The sequence below is a fragment of the Calliphora vicina genome, chromosome 4 (genome assembly GCF_958450345.1).
Source record: "Calliphora vicina chromosome 4, idCalVici1.1, whole genome shotgun sequence".
Lineage (NCBI taxonomy): Eukaryota > Metazoa > Arthropoda > Insecta > Diptera > Calliphoridae > Calliphora > Calliphora vicina.
Genome location: NC_088783.1, coordinates 31,251,102 through 31,267,062, shown reverse-complemented (window position 1 = coordinate 31,267,062; position 15,961 = coordinate 31,251,102).

Here is a 15,961-nt window from a genome sequence, read left to right as displayed (position 1 = left end):
TTTAGTAATCAAAGAAATCACTGGGGTGTTTCATTAGCTTATTGTGTAATATTCTTGCTAATTTAGGGGAAAGTTTTTTTAAGGCACAGAAATAATGTTATGACAACAGGGCATATTGTTGCAACATTTGTTTGATTTAACATATTTGAGCAAATTTTCTTTTTCCCTTTTATGAGAATTCTTGATTAAATAGAACAAATTTTAATTGGTTGAGCGGATTTTGGGTTGACGACATCTTTGATCGGTGTTTCATTGAACAAGACGTTTTTTATTTTTTTTTAAACATAAACAAACTGCGAAGCGTTTTGCTTCTCGCAAATATACCCAGAGTATCTGGCGAGAATCGAACCCGCAACCCTCAGATTGATATAACAGCACACTATTGTCTAGTCTATTGGGCCACGTTGGTGAGATCATCTCTGTTAACACGCTACATTGTCGATTGTGGAAAAAAAATTTAATCTTCTAAACTCCTGGTCCGCTTGAAAAATTATGTATGGAATAATCGTAGAGCATGACATAGGCTTTAAGAAAATGGAATGACCATTTCGCTGGCATGGGACAAAGCATCTTTCGAACACTGAAACCTGTGGAACACATTCACCATAAGCATTGGTGAGCAATCGGTGTGCTTCAGCGGCACTTTTTTCTAATTAGAGATATAAAGCAAATCATCGTCGTTGATACAAAATTCGGCATTTTCGAAGCAGAAAGAAAATTTTGTTATTAACAGCAGAAATTTACACTTCAAAATGACGTATAAGTTATTAAAAACAAAAATCGCATTCAAGAGATACGCCAACTAATGTAAATCCCGCATTGTGATTCATACACCCAATATTAAATAAATTTTGTATTTCAATTTAAATTCCATTGTTTATTTGACCCACTGCATTATATTCCATTTTGTTTGTAATCACGATTTTGATTTGTCGCTAAATTTGTTCACATTAAATTCTAAAAATGTTCTGTGAGGCAAATAGAAAATAGAAAACGTTGCAAGTGGACGTGGTGTGATTTTTCACTGAAAATGTTCCATGTTATTTTGTTTTTTTGCAAATAATGGAAAATCAATCATTTGAAAGTGTCAACTAAATGAAAAGCATTGCAAATATTGATAAAAAAGGTAAATTGAAAAAAATCAACTTGCATGAGATTTGAATTTTAAATGTTTTTGGTATGTATTAAAAAACTTTTTAAATATTAGATAAAATTAAAGAAGAACAAAAATATTAAACTTTAAAATATAATAAAAATCTTTCCATATCCTTGCATTCTTAAACCATTAAATAACAAATTCATTTAATAAAGATTTATACAATATATTTGTTATCAGCAAAAATTTGCATTAATTCAAAGATTTCTGAACAATTTAATAGCCAAACTAGAAATTTCCAAGTTATTAATTTACTAAAATATTCACCATTTAATATTGTCAATAATAAAATAGTTTTCCCTTAAATTTTTGAAACCATTACAGTCAAATATTTTTATCATAAATTTAAAATAGTTTTTCCAAATAATTTATTTTACTTCTCCTCCTCTAACTACTATCATTCGAAAACAATCAATTTTCATTACTTATTACAAATACAACAAATAAATAAAATACCAGCAAAGCACTGTGTGGAACATTTAGACTGTATAGTCGTTTAATTTTAGCCTTGAATATTTATAAGATGCTAAACTAACTCTGATGTCTGTATCAGAAATTCTATAAACTATAAATTTATAGACTATGTCTTCTTCCTCTAAGTTTTCTATTTGTTATACGAGTATATGTATGAATCTGCATTAGACTGCTACAAAAAAAGGAAATAAATAATATTAGCTTCCTAATAAATTATTATTCTAAATTGCTACATTCAATAAGGTGTCTCAGAAAGCATAAATTACAAAAGTAAGACAATTTTTAAGATATTTTCTTTACTAAACTAAACAACTTTTTTTAAGAAAATTGCTAAAATTTTATAAAGTTTTCTTGGCGTTAGTCTAATTAACATATTTCATGGTTTGTTTTATTGTAGTGTATTTGAAATTGTAAAGAGGCAAAATTAATTAAATCAATAAAATACAATAAAATTTATGGAAAACCATAAATTGTTTCTAAAGTGAGTTGGCAAAAAACAAAACATGTGCCAATGTTTAAAACTTAAACTGAAAATAAACACATACATAAATACATACATACAATTTACTAACAATAAACTAAAATTTATGCAATTGATTAGATAGTAATAATAATTGTATAATATAAAATATAAGATGGGCTCATGAAAAATTTTACTTCGGTCAGCCTCTAAAAATAAAAATTTTAAATTCATAAATTAGATTTAATCAGGAAAAGAAGCACGACTTGTGATCACCCTCATTTCGGAACAATTAGTATTAAATCGAAAATATCCTTGACGAAAACCAATTATAATTAAATTGTGATAAAAATTAAATTTGTTATATGAAAGAACTCAATACTAATAAATCCTGAATCATGTAAATATGCATTTCGATCAATTCTTGTCTAACAAAAAATATTATTTGTTTGAAATTTAGCAAAGGAGCATGATCTGCTATCACTCGATTTGTGATCAGATACCGAAAATTTTAGTGAAAATATTCAAAAAATTAAGTCTTCCCAATTTTGTAAATAAACAGGTAATTGGAAAAATAAATTCAAGTTTAAATTCATATAGGGTTTTGTTTCCTCCTATACTTTGTATATACATTAGAGTGCTCCAAAAAAATAAAATTGCGAATTTTGACCGTCCCCCCCTCTAGAATTGTTCTATGTATTGTAGAAACACATTGTGTAAAATATTAGGATGATAGGATAACGTTAACTGGTGGCGCAACGACGCTGAAGTTTTGAGGTGCATTTACAAGGGGAAAATATGCAATTTTTTCAGTTTTTGTAAAAATTTTGCCATTAAATAATGACTTTTACAATTTAATTTAAAAGAATCGAAATGTGTACGTAATTGTCGTTATAGTAAGATATAAAAGACAAAAATTGGTGAAAAAATTTTAAAGTTATTAAAAAATCGCCAGGCCATTAACATGTCTCAGGCCACTAGAACAAGAAATTTATGAACAAAATATACATATTTTGAGAAATATTAAAATGAAAGCTCATTTTTACTTAAAATATATCCATATTTACTTGTATATGAGTTTTTGTCCTCGTAGGATACCGTTAACCTATTCGCAGGTATGACCAAAAAAATTTAATTTTTTTAACGGCAGTTTCAAAACTCCAATTTCAAATTTTTAAAAATTTTGTTAAACAAATTTCAGAATTTTTTGATCATCATATGGGGATTTATTGACAACATAATAGGGAATAAAAATGTGAAAAAAGTATGTCAATACCTCCTATAGTTTTTCCGTACCTGCGATATAAATTTTGCGATTTTCGAGAAAAACTAATTTTTTGGTCATATTTTGGGGAATGACCAGAATTTCCTTACTGTAATGATTTTTAAGTAAAAGCTATTCAGAATAATATAGTCCAGGTAATTTTAAATATAGTCTGAAAGTTTTACTAAAATCGGAAAACTTTAACCCTTAAATCGTGAAGGTCAAAGGTCAATTTTTTCAATATTTGGAATTTCTCATGGAAAGATAGCGAAATTTATATATTTTTTGGCCGATTTTGATGAAACTTAAGAAAAATATAAAATGAAGTCTAGTATTCACAATAACAGTACAAAAATGGAAATTAACCCTTAATAGCACTTGGGGTCCAAATGACCCTCAACTTTTAAAATCACGAAAAACACATTAATTTTGACCCCAAGTACTCTTAAGGGTTAATTTCCATTTTTGTACTGTTATTGTGAATACTAGACTTCATTTTATATTTTTCTTAAGTTTCATCAAAATCGGCCCAAAAATATATAATATTTCGCTATCTTTCCGTGAGAAATTCCAAATATTGAAAAAATTGACCTTTGACCTTCACGATTTAAGGGTTAAAGTTTTCCGATTTTAGTAAAACTCTCAGACTATATTTAGAATTACCTGGACTATATTATTCTGAATAGCTTTTACTTAAAAATCATTACAGTAAGGAAATTCTGGTCATTCCCCAAAATATGGCCAAAAAATTAGTTTTTCTCGAAAATCGCAAAATTTATATCGCAGGTACGGAAAAACTATAGGAGGTATTGACATACTTTTTTCACATTTATATTCCCTATTATGTTGTCAATAAATCCCCATGTGATGATCAAAAAATTCTGAAATTTGTTTAACAAAATTTTTAAAAATTTGAAATTGGAGTTTTGAAACTGCCGTTAAAAAAATTAAATTTTTTTGGTCATACCTGCGAATAGGTTAACGGTATCCTACGAGGACAAAAACTCATATACAAGTAAATATGGATATATTTTAAGTAAAAATAAGCTTTTATTTTAATATTTATCAAAATATGTTAATTTTGTTCATAAATTTCTTGTTCTAGTGGCCTGAGACATGTTAATGGCCTGGCGATTTTTTAATAACTTTAACATTTTTTCACCAATTTTTGTCTTTTATATCTTATTATAACGACAATTACGTACACATTTCGATTCTTTTAAATTAAATTGTAAAAGTCATTATTTAATGGCAACATTTTTACAAAAACTGAAAAAATTGCATATTTTCCCCTTGTAAATGCATCTCAAAACTTCAGCGTCGTTGCGCCACCAGTTAACGTTATCCTATCATCCTAATATTTTACACAACGTGTTTCTATAATACATAGAACAATTCTAGAGGGGGGGACGGCCTGTACCTAGAAAGTTTTTTTCGTCCATACAATCTTGGAGCACTCTAATATACATATATTTATTTTTATTTTATAATTTACAAATAATTTTTATGTTGTGAAAATAAGCATTCCAATTTTTGCGGCAAAAATTCAAATGTTCAACATTCGCTTTTTGAAAAAAATATTTTAAGGTTCAATTCCTAACACTTCAACGATATAAATGCCAAAAATGTGTGCCAATTGGGCACTCGGTTTATATATAAACAGCTATGAAAATTTTTTAAATAGAGTTTTCAAGCTGAAAAAAGTAAAACAAATTGCATTAGGGAAATAGTGATTTTTTTTAAAAAAAATTGGTTATAACTAAGATTTTACCAAAATGGATTACAATACCGGAGGTGTGTACTTAAAAAACAACTGAAAATATTTTACTAAATGTTTATATTATGTGTAAAATTTCGTGGTTTTATTAGTAATGTTTTTTGTGAAGTTACGAAAAAGTTGTCTTCTGTAGTATAGAACTTACGTTGCCTGCATTTGCCCAATAAATGATACATATGTGGTTATTTTCGGGAAGGTCAGGCTTTATGCCACATTTAAATTTTTTTGCAACTACTTGCACCGAAGCAAATAATTTTCTTTTTTCTAGAAACATATTAAAATTTTTTGTAACTACTTTTACCGAAGCATGAGAGCTTAATGTAGCAAGTTTTATAACGATAGCGAATATTAAAGACATATACAATTGCTTACCCAAAATTTACTTATAGCGGAGCATTTATTTGTAGATAGTACTACGAAAATATAAATTGAATTTTTTTTGAGAATTGTTGGTTAATGGCAACTTTTTTAAAATGGTATTTGTGGAAAGTGCTATGAGAATATAGATTGAGATCTTTTTTGAAAATGTTTGGTGAGTTGGTGGGGGAGGGGGTTAATCAGAAAAGAAGGGGAGGGGGTATTTCCAATTTTTTGAGAATGCTTATTTTAGCAGCAGGGGTCTCTACACAAAGTTTTATGATGCTAGATCCCTTGGAAATAATTTTTGCCGCAATTTTGGCTTTTGGACACATAGTGCATTGTAAAAATTATTATTCTAAATAAACCGAATTGAATTCGATTAAATTTCTGATCTCTCAATTTCAGAATAAAAGTCGGTCTGCGCGAAAAACAAATGTTAAGCCATCAATAACATTGAAGATTGGCGGTTTAAGTGTGAATTTCGAATTGAAATTGCCAATGAATCTGACCAAAAGTTTATTTTAATACACAGAAAATTCTAAAGATTCTAAACTTTAATAATTTGTTAACTGGAGTTTGGTTTGTAATCATTCATGTTTTAGATCAAATATAGATATCAATCATGTTATAGGGAAAAAGAGTTCGATTAGTAATACATTTATTTCTGCCAATATATTAATTTTGAGTAAAAGATCTTAAATCGTCAATACATTTGAAAATAACCATCTCATCTGAAAAAGATCCACGATTAGTGATCACTGTTAGTGTTCACTAACATCTCAGACCATATTTTAAGCAAATCAGAAATCGACTATTACTTCATAAAGATATGTAAATATTATAAAGAAAAAGAGATCTCTGATTGTTTATATTTCTGATGAAAAATTTATCTTTTAGTGAAATAATAGCTTCTGATCTGATTATTTAAGATAACAACTCTAATACTCTAAAAAAAATTAAATTTTTATGAGAAAAATGACAATATTGTAAATCATTCATAAAAATGTATTTGATGTATAAATTAAAAATGCGGAATTTACAACAGATTACATATCCTTTCAACGCGGTTTTTGTCTTTAATAAATTTTCTGCCAACAAAGCGTCATATGCGGCAAGTTTTGCTTTAATTTTAAAAAGAAGTAGTAGGTTTGACATGAAAGACAAGGATCGCCCAGGTCAGCCATAAAAGTTTCAAGAAATGGAGGCATTACTCCTTGAAGATTGTTGTCAATCTCAGCAAGAACTTGCAACATCATTGGGAGCTACTCAAGCAGCAATTTTAAAATGTTTGCGAGCAGCAGCATTTATCCAAAAGCAGAGAGACCTTAAGAGATGAGTTTGCATGCTTGAACGCTATAAAAGAAAATCATTTTAGGACCTAGTGAATGAAAAATTTATTTATAACCCGAAACCAACCAGCCGAATAGCAACCAAAGCCATATATCCAAATCTCTAAGGTAATACTATGTATTTGGCGGGAACAAAAAAAATATCCGTATTATGATAGACCATCACAGGAAACGTGTACCGAACATAACTGATTTATCTGAACCGAGCATTGGCCAAAAAAAGCCCAGAATATTCCATCATGACAACGCTCGGCGACAATACCTGAAAAACTGAAAAAGAAGAACAGATCTTGCCCCGTCCGATTATTATTTGTTTAGAACAATGTAGAACGCCCTCTTAGGATAGGCTTCACTTCAGAACATAGTATCCGATATTGCCTTGATTCGGTCTTGGCCTCAAATAATGAACAGTTATTTTGGCTCGGAATCCATATGTTGACAGAAGGTAGGGAGAGGTCATATCTAACAATGCGCAATACTTTGAATAAATTTATATTGTACAAAAGTTTCAAAATAAGAGCTAAAAAGTTAAAAAAAATCCCGCATTTTTAAGTTATGCACCCAGTAAATAACCCTCAATTGAAAGATTGTTAATACCAAAAAGCATTATCTGGCCTTGACAATAATACTTGTGATGGTCAAAGTATATCTCTGTCGTTCCTTTAAATACACAATCTGAACGTTGTAAATATTAGGCACTATAGTGCCTAAATGTATCAGTCAACATGTCCATTTATTTTTCTAACCAAAAATTGATTCATTAGTGAAAAATGGAAGTAGTTTACCCCCATTTTCTCAATTTCTGGTTATCGTTTTTCGTAAACTGTCAGTTTATCGTCACGATAAAAAATAACCAGAGATTGGGAAAACTATCAATATTTTTGATCTGTCATATTACAGACAACAAATCAGTTCCTAATATGAAAAAGAAGCTGTAAGTGTAATCGTCAAGTTTTGTTCAAAAATTCTTAATTTTTAGTAAAAAATTCTTAAATTGTTGATAACTCCCTAAACAAACGTGTAATCGGGAGGAGGAAAGTTTGTGCAAATGTTTTAATTTTTTATTAAATTTAATTAAAATTTAAATACTTTAGCCAAATAGCAGCGAAATTACCCAAAATAGCGTTAAGGCTAAAATACAGTCTTACAAAATTTTCGTTATCGTGGTTCCTAGAGAATATAAAGGTCTGCCTTTGCGGGAATGCTTCCAAATTTGTACGAAATTGTAAGTAGTATGAACTGTAGTTGAACTGATTTAGGGATTTAATACCATTACTTCTATTTTTTTTAATTTTTCATTAAAAAATAAAATAAAAAAAACTAATTTCAAATTACTGATGACTTCAGTAAAACAATAGGATACTAATAAAAGATAAAAAGGAAAAATATTTAAAAACTAAATCTATATTTGTAAAGTGGTAAAAGGGATATTGTTTGGCAGTTTTTCGTAAATAACTAGAAGTGTTTGCTTATAACCAGCAATAACGAAGGAGATTTTCCTTTTCTTTTGCTAACTAGTTGTTTTATTTTCAAATGCCTACAAAAATTTTCTTTTATATTTACAAAAATCTTTAGTATTATTTTGTTTACGATTTTCCTATTTTATTTTTTATTCTAGCTGTTTGTGTCGTTTTCACAATTTTCAATATCATTGTTTTGTCTACGTAGTTGTTCGAGTTTTATTGGAAAAATGTTTGAATGAGTTGTTTGTTATTTATTTAGGTATTTGCATGACTGAATATAAAATATTGAAAATGTATTTGGGAAAATGATGTACATCTTGGTTTTTTTTTTGTTTGTTTTTTATGTGATTTTTTCTACTTCTTACTTACATTACCATAGACAGCTGTGACCCAAAGTATGTAATTTAAAGTGTTTGTAAAGGGGGAGCCTAGAATGAGAAATATATTTGATATTATTGTTATTTGTGTAAAAAATATTGAGACAGCATAATTTATTGTAGTTTGAATTTAGAAGCAAAATTATTTTCTTTTCTTTGCAAATTTAAAATTTTATGTAAAAACCTAAAATTAAATAGAATTATGTAATTTAATTCTTTAATAATTGCTTGATAATAATATTAGTCTGCTGTTGACATATAAAACAACTGAAAATGTGTTTTATGTTTTAATCAAAGAATCAGTGGTTTGCTCAAACCATTTGAGTATTTTGAAACATAAACTATGTTATCAAATGCCTAAATCATAGAGAAATATCCATAGAGCGGAAACTAGAAAGAAAACAAACAAGAAAGGTTACTCAAAATAATCACACATACGAGTGTTGCTTTTGTTTTCGTATAGTTTTCTTTACTAATACATTCTCACCATTTAGGGTTTTGACAACTGAGTTAGGTCTTTGACCGTAGAGTTTCCGTTCTATGTATATTTATCTATGACCTAAACTCATAGGAATTTGTTTAATTGAGACTTTTATCTTTAAATTTGATTGACACATAGAATTATAAATTATGTAATGTAATTTTCAAAAAAATTATATTTTAAGTTCGGATTTGTTACTAGCAAAACACTATAGGGAATAAAAAGTTCTTAAAATTATATTAATGTTGCAGAAAAATTTGGTTTAAATTCATGATCTTTAAATTTCATTCTGTCTCTAATTAAAACTCTTAAATAAACAAAATTTCTAACTTTAATAAAACGTGCTAACGTATTTTCCTTGCTTTGCATTTAAAGCTCAAATATTTGTTAATTTAATTAAAAATAATAAGAAATCTTTATAATTACAAATGAGGTCATGGCACTTTTAAAACTCTAAATACATATTATACCAAAAACAAAACAATATTTGCCGAGTTTAGAAACCATTTTGTACTCTTTCAGGAGTTTAGCTGTTTTGTATATAAGTGTGTTTTGTTATAATTATCTTAATTTCACGTTTTACATTATTTGAGGTTTTTGTTTATTCCTAACAAAATATAATCACAGTTTTGACCCTAATTCTAAATGACCCCCAAAGTTCAAACAAAAGTATGGTTATACCAGTATGAATTTTCGTTTATTTTTCACCATTCCCTTTAAGCAAACTAAATAAAGATGTTTTTGTTTTCTCTCTGATTAACACAAAAAAAAGATGTTACAGGAAAACGAGTTAAAGCACCAACTTAAAGCAAAGGCTTAGAACACGTTTATTTCTTTTTATTTTGTATTAGCCAGTTCATGTTGGCCAAAAACGTGCAAAAGTTTTTTAGCTAAAACATTGGTAAACAACAAACACAACAATAAGTGTTTAGTCGGAATTATTGAAAAAAGAGATAGATATTTTTAGCAGTTACTCGTTACCCTCTTAGTTTTTTGTAGTAAACATTTGGGGTATTCAAACAGTCTGCTGTTAAGTCATATTGACATATTGTCATAATTTCCTAATATATTAATTTAGTGCAAACAAATTGTGTTATTTTATTACAAAACAACATATTTCAAAAAGTCTTATTAGTTTAGAATTTTTTTGTTTGAAACACAACTAAAAATAGATTAAACTATTAATTTAGTTTAATCAATAATAGGACATTATGACAATATGACTTAAAACAAGACAGTTTATATCCGCCAATTGTGTTATAGTTACTACTCGATATATATCTAGAAAAAATTATTACTAACACCAATAGAAATATCTTCTAATATATACTCCTCCGAAACGGCTCAACCGATTTTTATGAAATTTTGTATGTATGTTTGGTAGGTATGAGAATAGGTCGTAAAGTATATTTCATACCGCTAGGTCATTAGGGTGACCCTATCCAGAATTTATTTTTACCATTTTTTGACCAAAAGCTTTTTTTTTGCATTTTATTTATTTGGCATTAAAAAATACCTATAACCCCAAATTTTCATTAACCGACCCTCACCCACCCGTTTTTTAACCGAGATTTTAGTATTTTGTATGAGCAATATCCAAATATCAATATATAACTATTTTTATGAAATTTTGTATATATTTTGTAGGTACGAGAATAATATATATCATACCGCTAGGACATTAGGATGTCCCTATCCACCCATTTTTTAAAATATTTTTCGCCAAAAAATGTTGTTTGTATTTCTCTTCACTTGGCATCATAAATAACTATAATGCCAACTTCACTTAGAATACATTCGCTATTTTTTATTTAACAACCAAAATATTCACTAGAAATAATTTGTATGGCAGACCAACGTTTGCCGGATCAGCTAGTGTTTATATAAAAGTGTACTCTATCAAACGCCTTAAATATATTTTGATCTACCACTTCACATTTGCCAAAATGATGAATGGAACTAAACTATCTTTCTGATAAGAAGGAAATGAAGTCTCTCTCAGTAAAAGGTGCAGAATAAATTGTTATAGCATTAAGTGTTGATAGCCTATGCTTTTTTAGGAATGGAATTTTCATTTACAATTTTCCTACAAGTGCTGAAACACAAGGCAACAAAATCGAGAATATTTTAAAGGCATTTTAAATCACTATACAATATTGGTGTATTGTGGTTCCACTAGTGAAAATATGGTCCAAATTTTAAATTCTATGGAGAGTTTTTTGTTTAAAAAATTTTGAAGTAAATTATAAATTTTTTTAGACGTTTCTCCACATAATTAAAGATAACTCTAAAGCGGTTAGTCCGATATTATTTTGACAAACTTAGAAAAGTTGAGATTTACATAGCCTTTAATCAGTTTATATATTGCGTTTCAATCGGCTCTGTAGTTCCGAAGTTATAATAACAAATTGAAGCATCAAATATATTTTCAACGTGAAAAAAAAATGTTTTAAAAAAATAATGAAAAATAGGAAAGGCCTGAAATTGTTCAAATTTATTATCTTGTAGCAAAGCAACATGTAATGGGAACAAAATGAGATATCGGAGGTGAAAATCAATTGATTCTTTTGGAATTTATTCAAAATTAAGTGAATACTCTTATTTTTATAAAATTTTATTTTTTTGTTTGAAATGCATAAAATTGAGTAGTTAATGTTCTTCTTTCGATTGATTGAATTTTAAAAACATTTTCCCCATGCTACGTACAAATTTTCATTTATACATTGCGATCCAATCGTCTCAGTAGTTTCGGAGTAATAATAACAAATTTAAGCAACAAATATATTTTTTAAGTGAAAATAAAAAAAATTTTATTTAAAAAAAATCATGAAAAATAGAAAACGGCTGAAACTGTTCAGATTTATTACTTTGTCGCAAAGCCACATATAATAGGAAACAATTAAGGTATCGAGCGTGAAAATCGATTCACAATTAAGTGAATTCTCTTATTTTCATAAAAAAATAATTGAATGTTTAACCATCCTTTAAAAAATAGGAATTGAGCTAGAATTACATTATTTTAACTTCAGTAATTAGTGAGAACTGTAGCACGAGATCGCGCTGTTCGTCTAGAGATTTTGATACATATTCGGCCCAAAAATATTATAATTTGACATCAAAGTTATTCGGCTCTTCCAAATGTGTACTTTTCCTAAAGCACTTTAAAGACAATCAAGTGTTTTTTTTTTGGACAGAAACTTCATTTTTATACCATTTGTTGCCTTCATGCTATTGTTTTTTCAGTAAATATTGTGTAATTTTCTTGTTATTTTTTATTATTATCCTAGTTTTGCTACTTCTTACAGCTGCAGGTATCCACATCTTCTTTAGTTAAACTTTATTTAAAACAAAAGAAAAAAAATCGTTTACACAAAGGAATGAATTCTCCAGGTTTTTTTTTGTTCCTTTACTCTACGGTTTTTGCCACTTTTTAAATAAAAAGTTTTATTGTTGTTGCTGCTGTTGTTGTTTTTTATGGTCAGTATAAATGCTGCCAAAGCAGACAACAACACGAATAACAACAAACCAAACAATTTTGATGTGCGGTCAAGATAAGCATCACACGAACAATGTTTATGTCACTTAAAATGTTTTCAAAATGTATGCCTCGCTTTTTAAATTAGTGTATGTATGTGTATGTGAGTATGTGTGTGCAGTTGTTTTGGTTTGAGTTTTATGTATGTGTGTAGGTATTTGTTAAGTTCATTATGTTGGTATTTTGTGCATGCAGTATGCTTCAATTTTGTATCTGTGAGCTTGTTTGTAAGTGAGTGACTGAACTTTTAACCTCACGGGCACGGTAGTACATGAAAGTTAAATAAAGTTAAAGTTTTTTTTTTTTTTTTTAATTTTTTATTTGGTTAAATATTTATATTGTTATGCTTTAAGTAAAAATTCTTTGTAAAAACCATGTGAAAATATTTAAACTAAAATTAAAATATTTTGAAAATTTACAAAAGTTTTATCAAATTGTACTTGCAAAAATGTCTTCCGCATATATAAAGACAAAGTTTTATTTTTTTTTGGGAGAGTTTTATTAACAGTATTTAGCAGGCCTCATTATTTAAGCTGTATTTGTGTGGCATTTAGTGAATATCTAATGTATATGATAAGAAAAATAAACGCAAGCACTTTAAATTTTAAGATCATTAATCAAAAAGTTAAAAAGTTTACACAAATTTGTAGCCCTGGTAAAGTACTAAATAAATATTAAGAAATGTGTTTTTTGCAATCAAACAAATTATAAATTTTTGTAATTTTACCATATCCCGGCTTTTATTATACCATTCGATCCAGTATCACTTGAACTTCTATCATTAGCTTTTAAACAACAACAATTGTTATTTGCTATTTTTCCAAGGATCAATACACTTTTTTGCTATTGCTTGATACCAAATAACAACAACAATTTATTCCTATATATCCTTGCTACAAGGATATGCTTGCTTTAACACAGACACAGTAGTAGTAAATATACTACTTATTTGTTAGTTTCGAGCACATTTATCAATTGCTTGATATTTTAAGGAGAAAAAATGTAAATATTTTGAAAACCTTAAAGCAATTGGTAAATACAACACATAAATGTTTATAAACAATTACAATTCATTTTGCACATAGGCACAAACACACTAGATAATCAAGCAAACGCAATTAATGCAACATTCGCACTCTCATTTCTGCATGTACTGATACGATACAGGACATTCAAGTTTAACTCTTTACTGATTCAATATATCATGTTGTTGAAACATGCCTTTGGTAGACACTTGATGTTACTGTTACTGTTTTAAAGAACAAATCATTATTAGCCTTTCAAATTGAAAACTGTATGCTTATGTGTATGAGGAGGAAAGGAACCCCTTTTTGGGGAATTTTACATAGTTTTTAGAAAAAATTATAAAAATAGGAAAAATATCCTTGTTATGTGTTTAGGAGAATTTCTGGTATGTTATAATATTATGTGCATGTGAATATTGGAAAATAGAAGGGCTGTTTCATAAAGACATATCACAGGGGTTTTAAAGTAACCTCATTCTAAAAGTGGTAAAGAGTAATTATGTTAGTAGTAAAGTAAAGAACTTGTTAACTTTTTTGGGCTTGTTTTCCTTAAAATCACAGTATTTACGAAGCTATTAACGATTTAAGATATTTGAAAAATTTATTTTAGGTGTAAAATATGAATGATCACAGATTGCACTTGTTTTTGTTTTTTAAAATCGCAGTATTTCCAAAGTTATTAACGATTTAAGATATTTGAGTTTTTTGTACTAAAAATCAATTTTCGGTATAAAATATTAGTGATCACAGATTGAGCTTGTTTTTCTTAAAATCGCAGTATTTCTAAAGTTATTAACGATTTAATATACTTGAGTTTTTTGTACTAAAAATCGTATTTGGGTATAAAATATGAGTAATCACGGCTTGAGCTTATTTTTCTTAAAATCGCAGTATTTACAAAGTTATTAACAATTTAAGATATTTGAGTATTTTATACAAAAAATCGATTTTTGGTATAAAATATAAGTGATCACAGATTGAGATTGTTTTTCTTAAAATCGCAGTATTTACAAAGTTATTAACGATTTAAGATAATTGAGTTTCTTTGTACTAAAAATCAATTTTCGGTATAAAATATAAGCGATCACAGATTGAGCTTGTTTCTCTTAAAATCGCAGTATTTACAAAGTTATTAACGATTTAAGATATTTGAGTTGTTTGTACTAAAAATCAATTTTCGGTATAAAATATAAGTGATCACAGATTGAGCTTGTTTTTATTAAAATCGCAGTACTTACAAAGTTATTAACGATTTAAGATAATTGAGTTTTTTTGTACTAAAAATCAATTTTCGGTATAAAATATATTGTTTTTCTTAAAATCGCAGTATTTACAAAGTTATTAACGATTTAAGATAATTGAGTTTTTTTGTACTAAAAATCAATTTTCGGTATAAAATATAAGTGATCACAGATTGAGCTTGTTTCTCTTAAAATCGCAGTATTTACAAAGTTATTAACGATTTAAGATATTTGAGTTGTTTGTACTAAAAATCAATTTTCGGTATAAAATATAAGTGATCACAGATTGAGCTTGTTTTTATTAAAATCGCAGTATTTACAAAGTTATTAACGATTTAAGATATTTGAGTTTTTTATACAAAAAATCGATTTTTTGTATAAAATATAAGTGATCACAGATTAAGCTTGTTTCCCTTAAAATCGCAGTATTTACGAAGTTATTAACGGTTTAAGATATTTGAGTATTTTATACAAAAAACCGATTTTTGGTATAAAATATCAGGGATCACAGATTCCCTTAAAATCGAAGTATTTACAAAGTTATTAACGATTTAAGATATTTGAGTTTTTTGTACTAAAAATCGATTTTTGGTATAAAATATAAGTGATCACAGTTTGAGCTTGTTTTTCTTAAAATCGCAGTATTTACAAAGTTATTAACGATTTAAGATATTTGAGTTTTTTGCACTAAAAATCGAATTTGGGTATAAAATATGAGTAATAACAGATTGAGCTTGTTTTCCTTAAAATCCCAGTATTTACAAAGTTATTTGTTTTTCTTAAAATAGCAGTATTTCCAAAGTTATTAACGATGTAAGATATTTGAGTTTTTTGTACTAAAAATCGATTTTTGTTATAAAATATAAGTGATCACAGATTGAGCTTGTTTTTCTTAAAATCGCAGTATTTACAAAGTTATTAACGATTTAAGATATTTGAGTTTTTTGTACTAAAAATCAATTTTCGGTATTAAATATAAGTGATCACAGATTAAGCTTG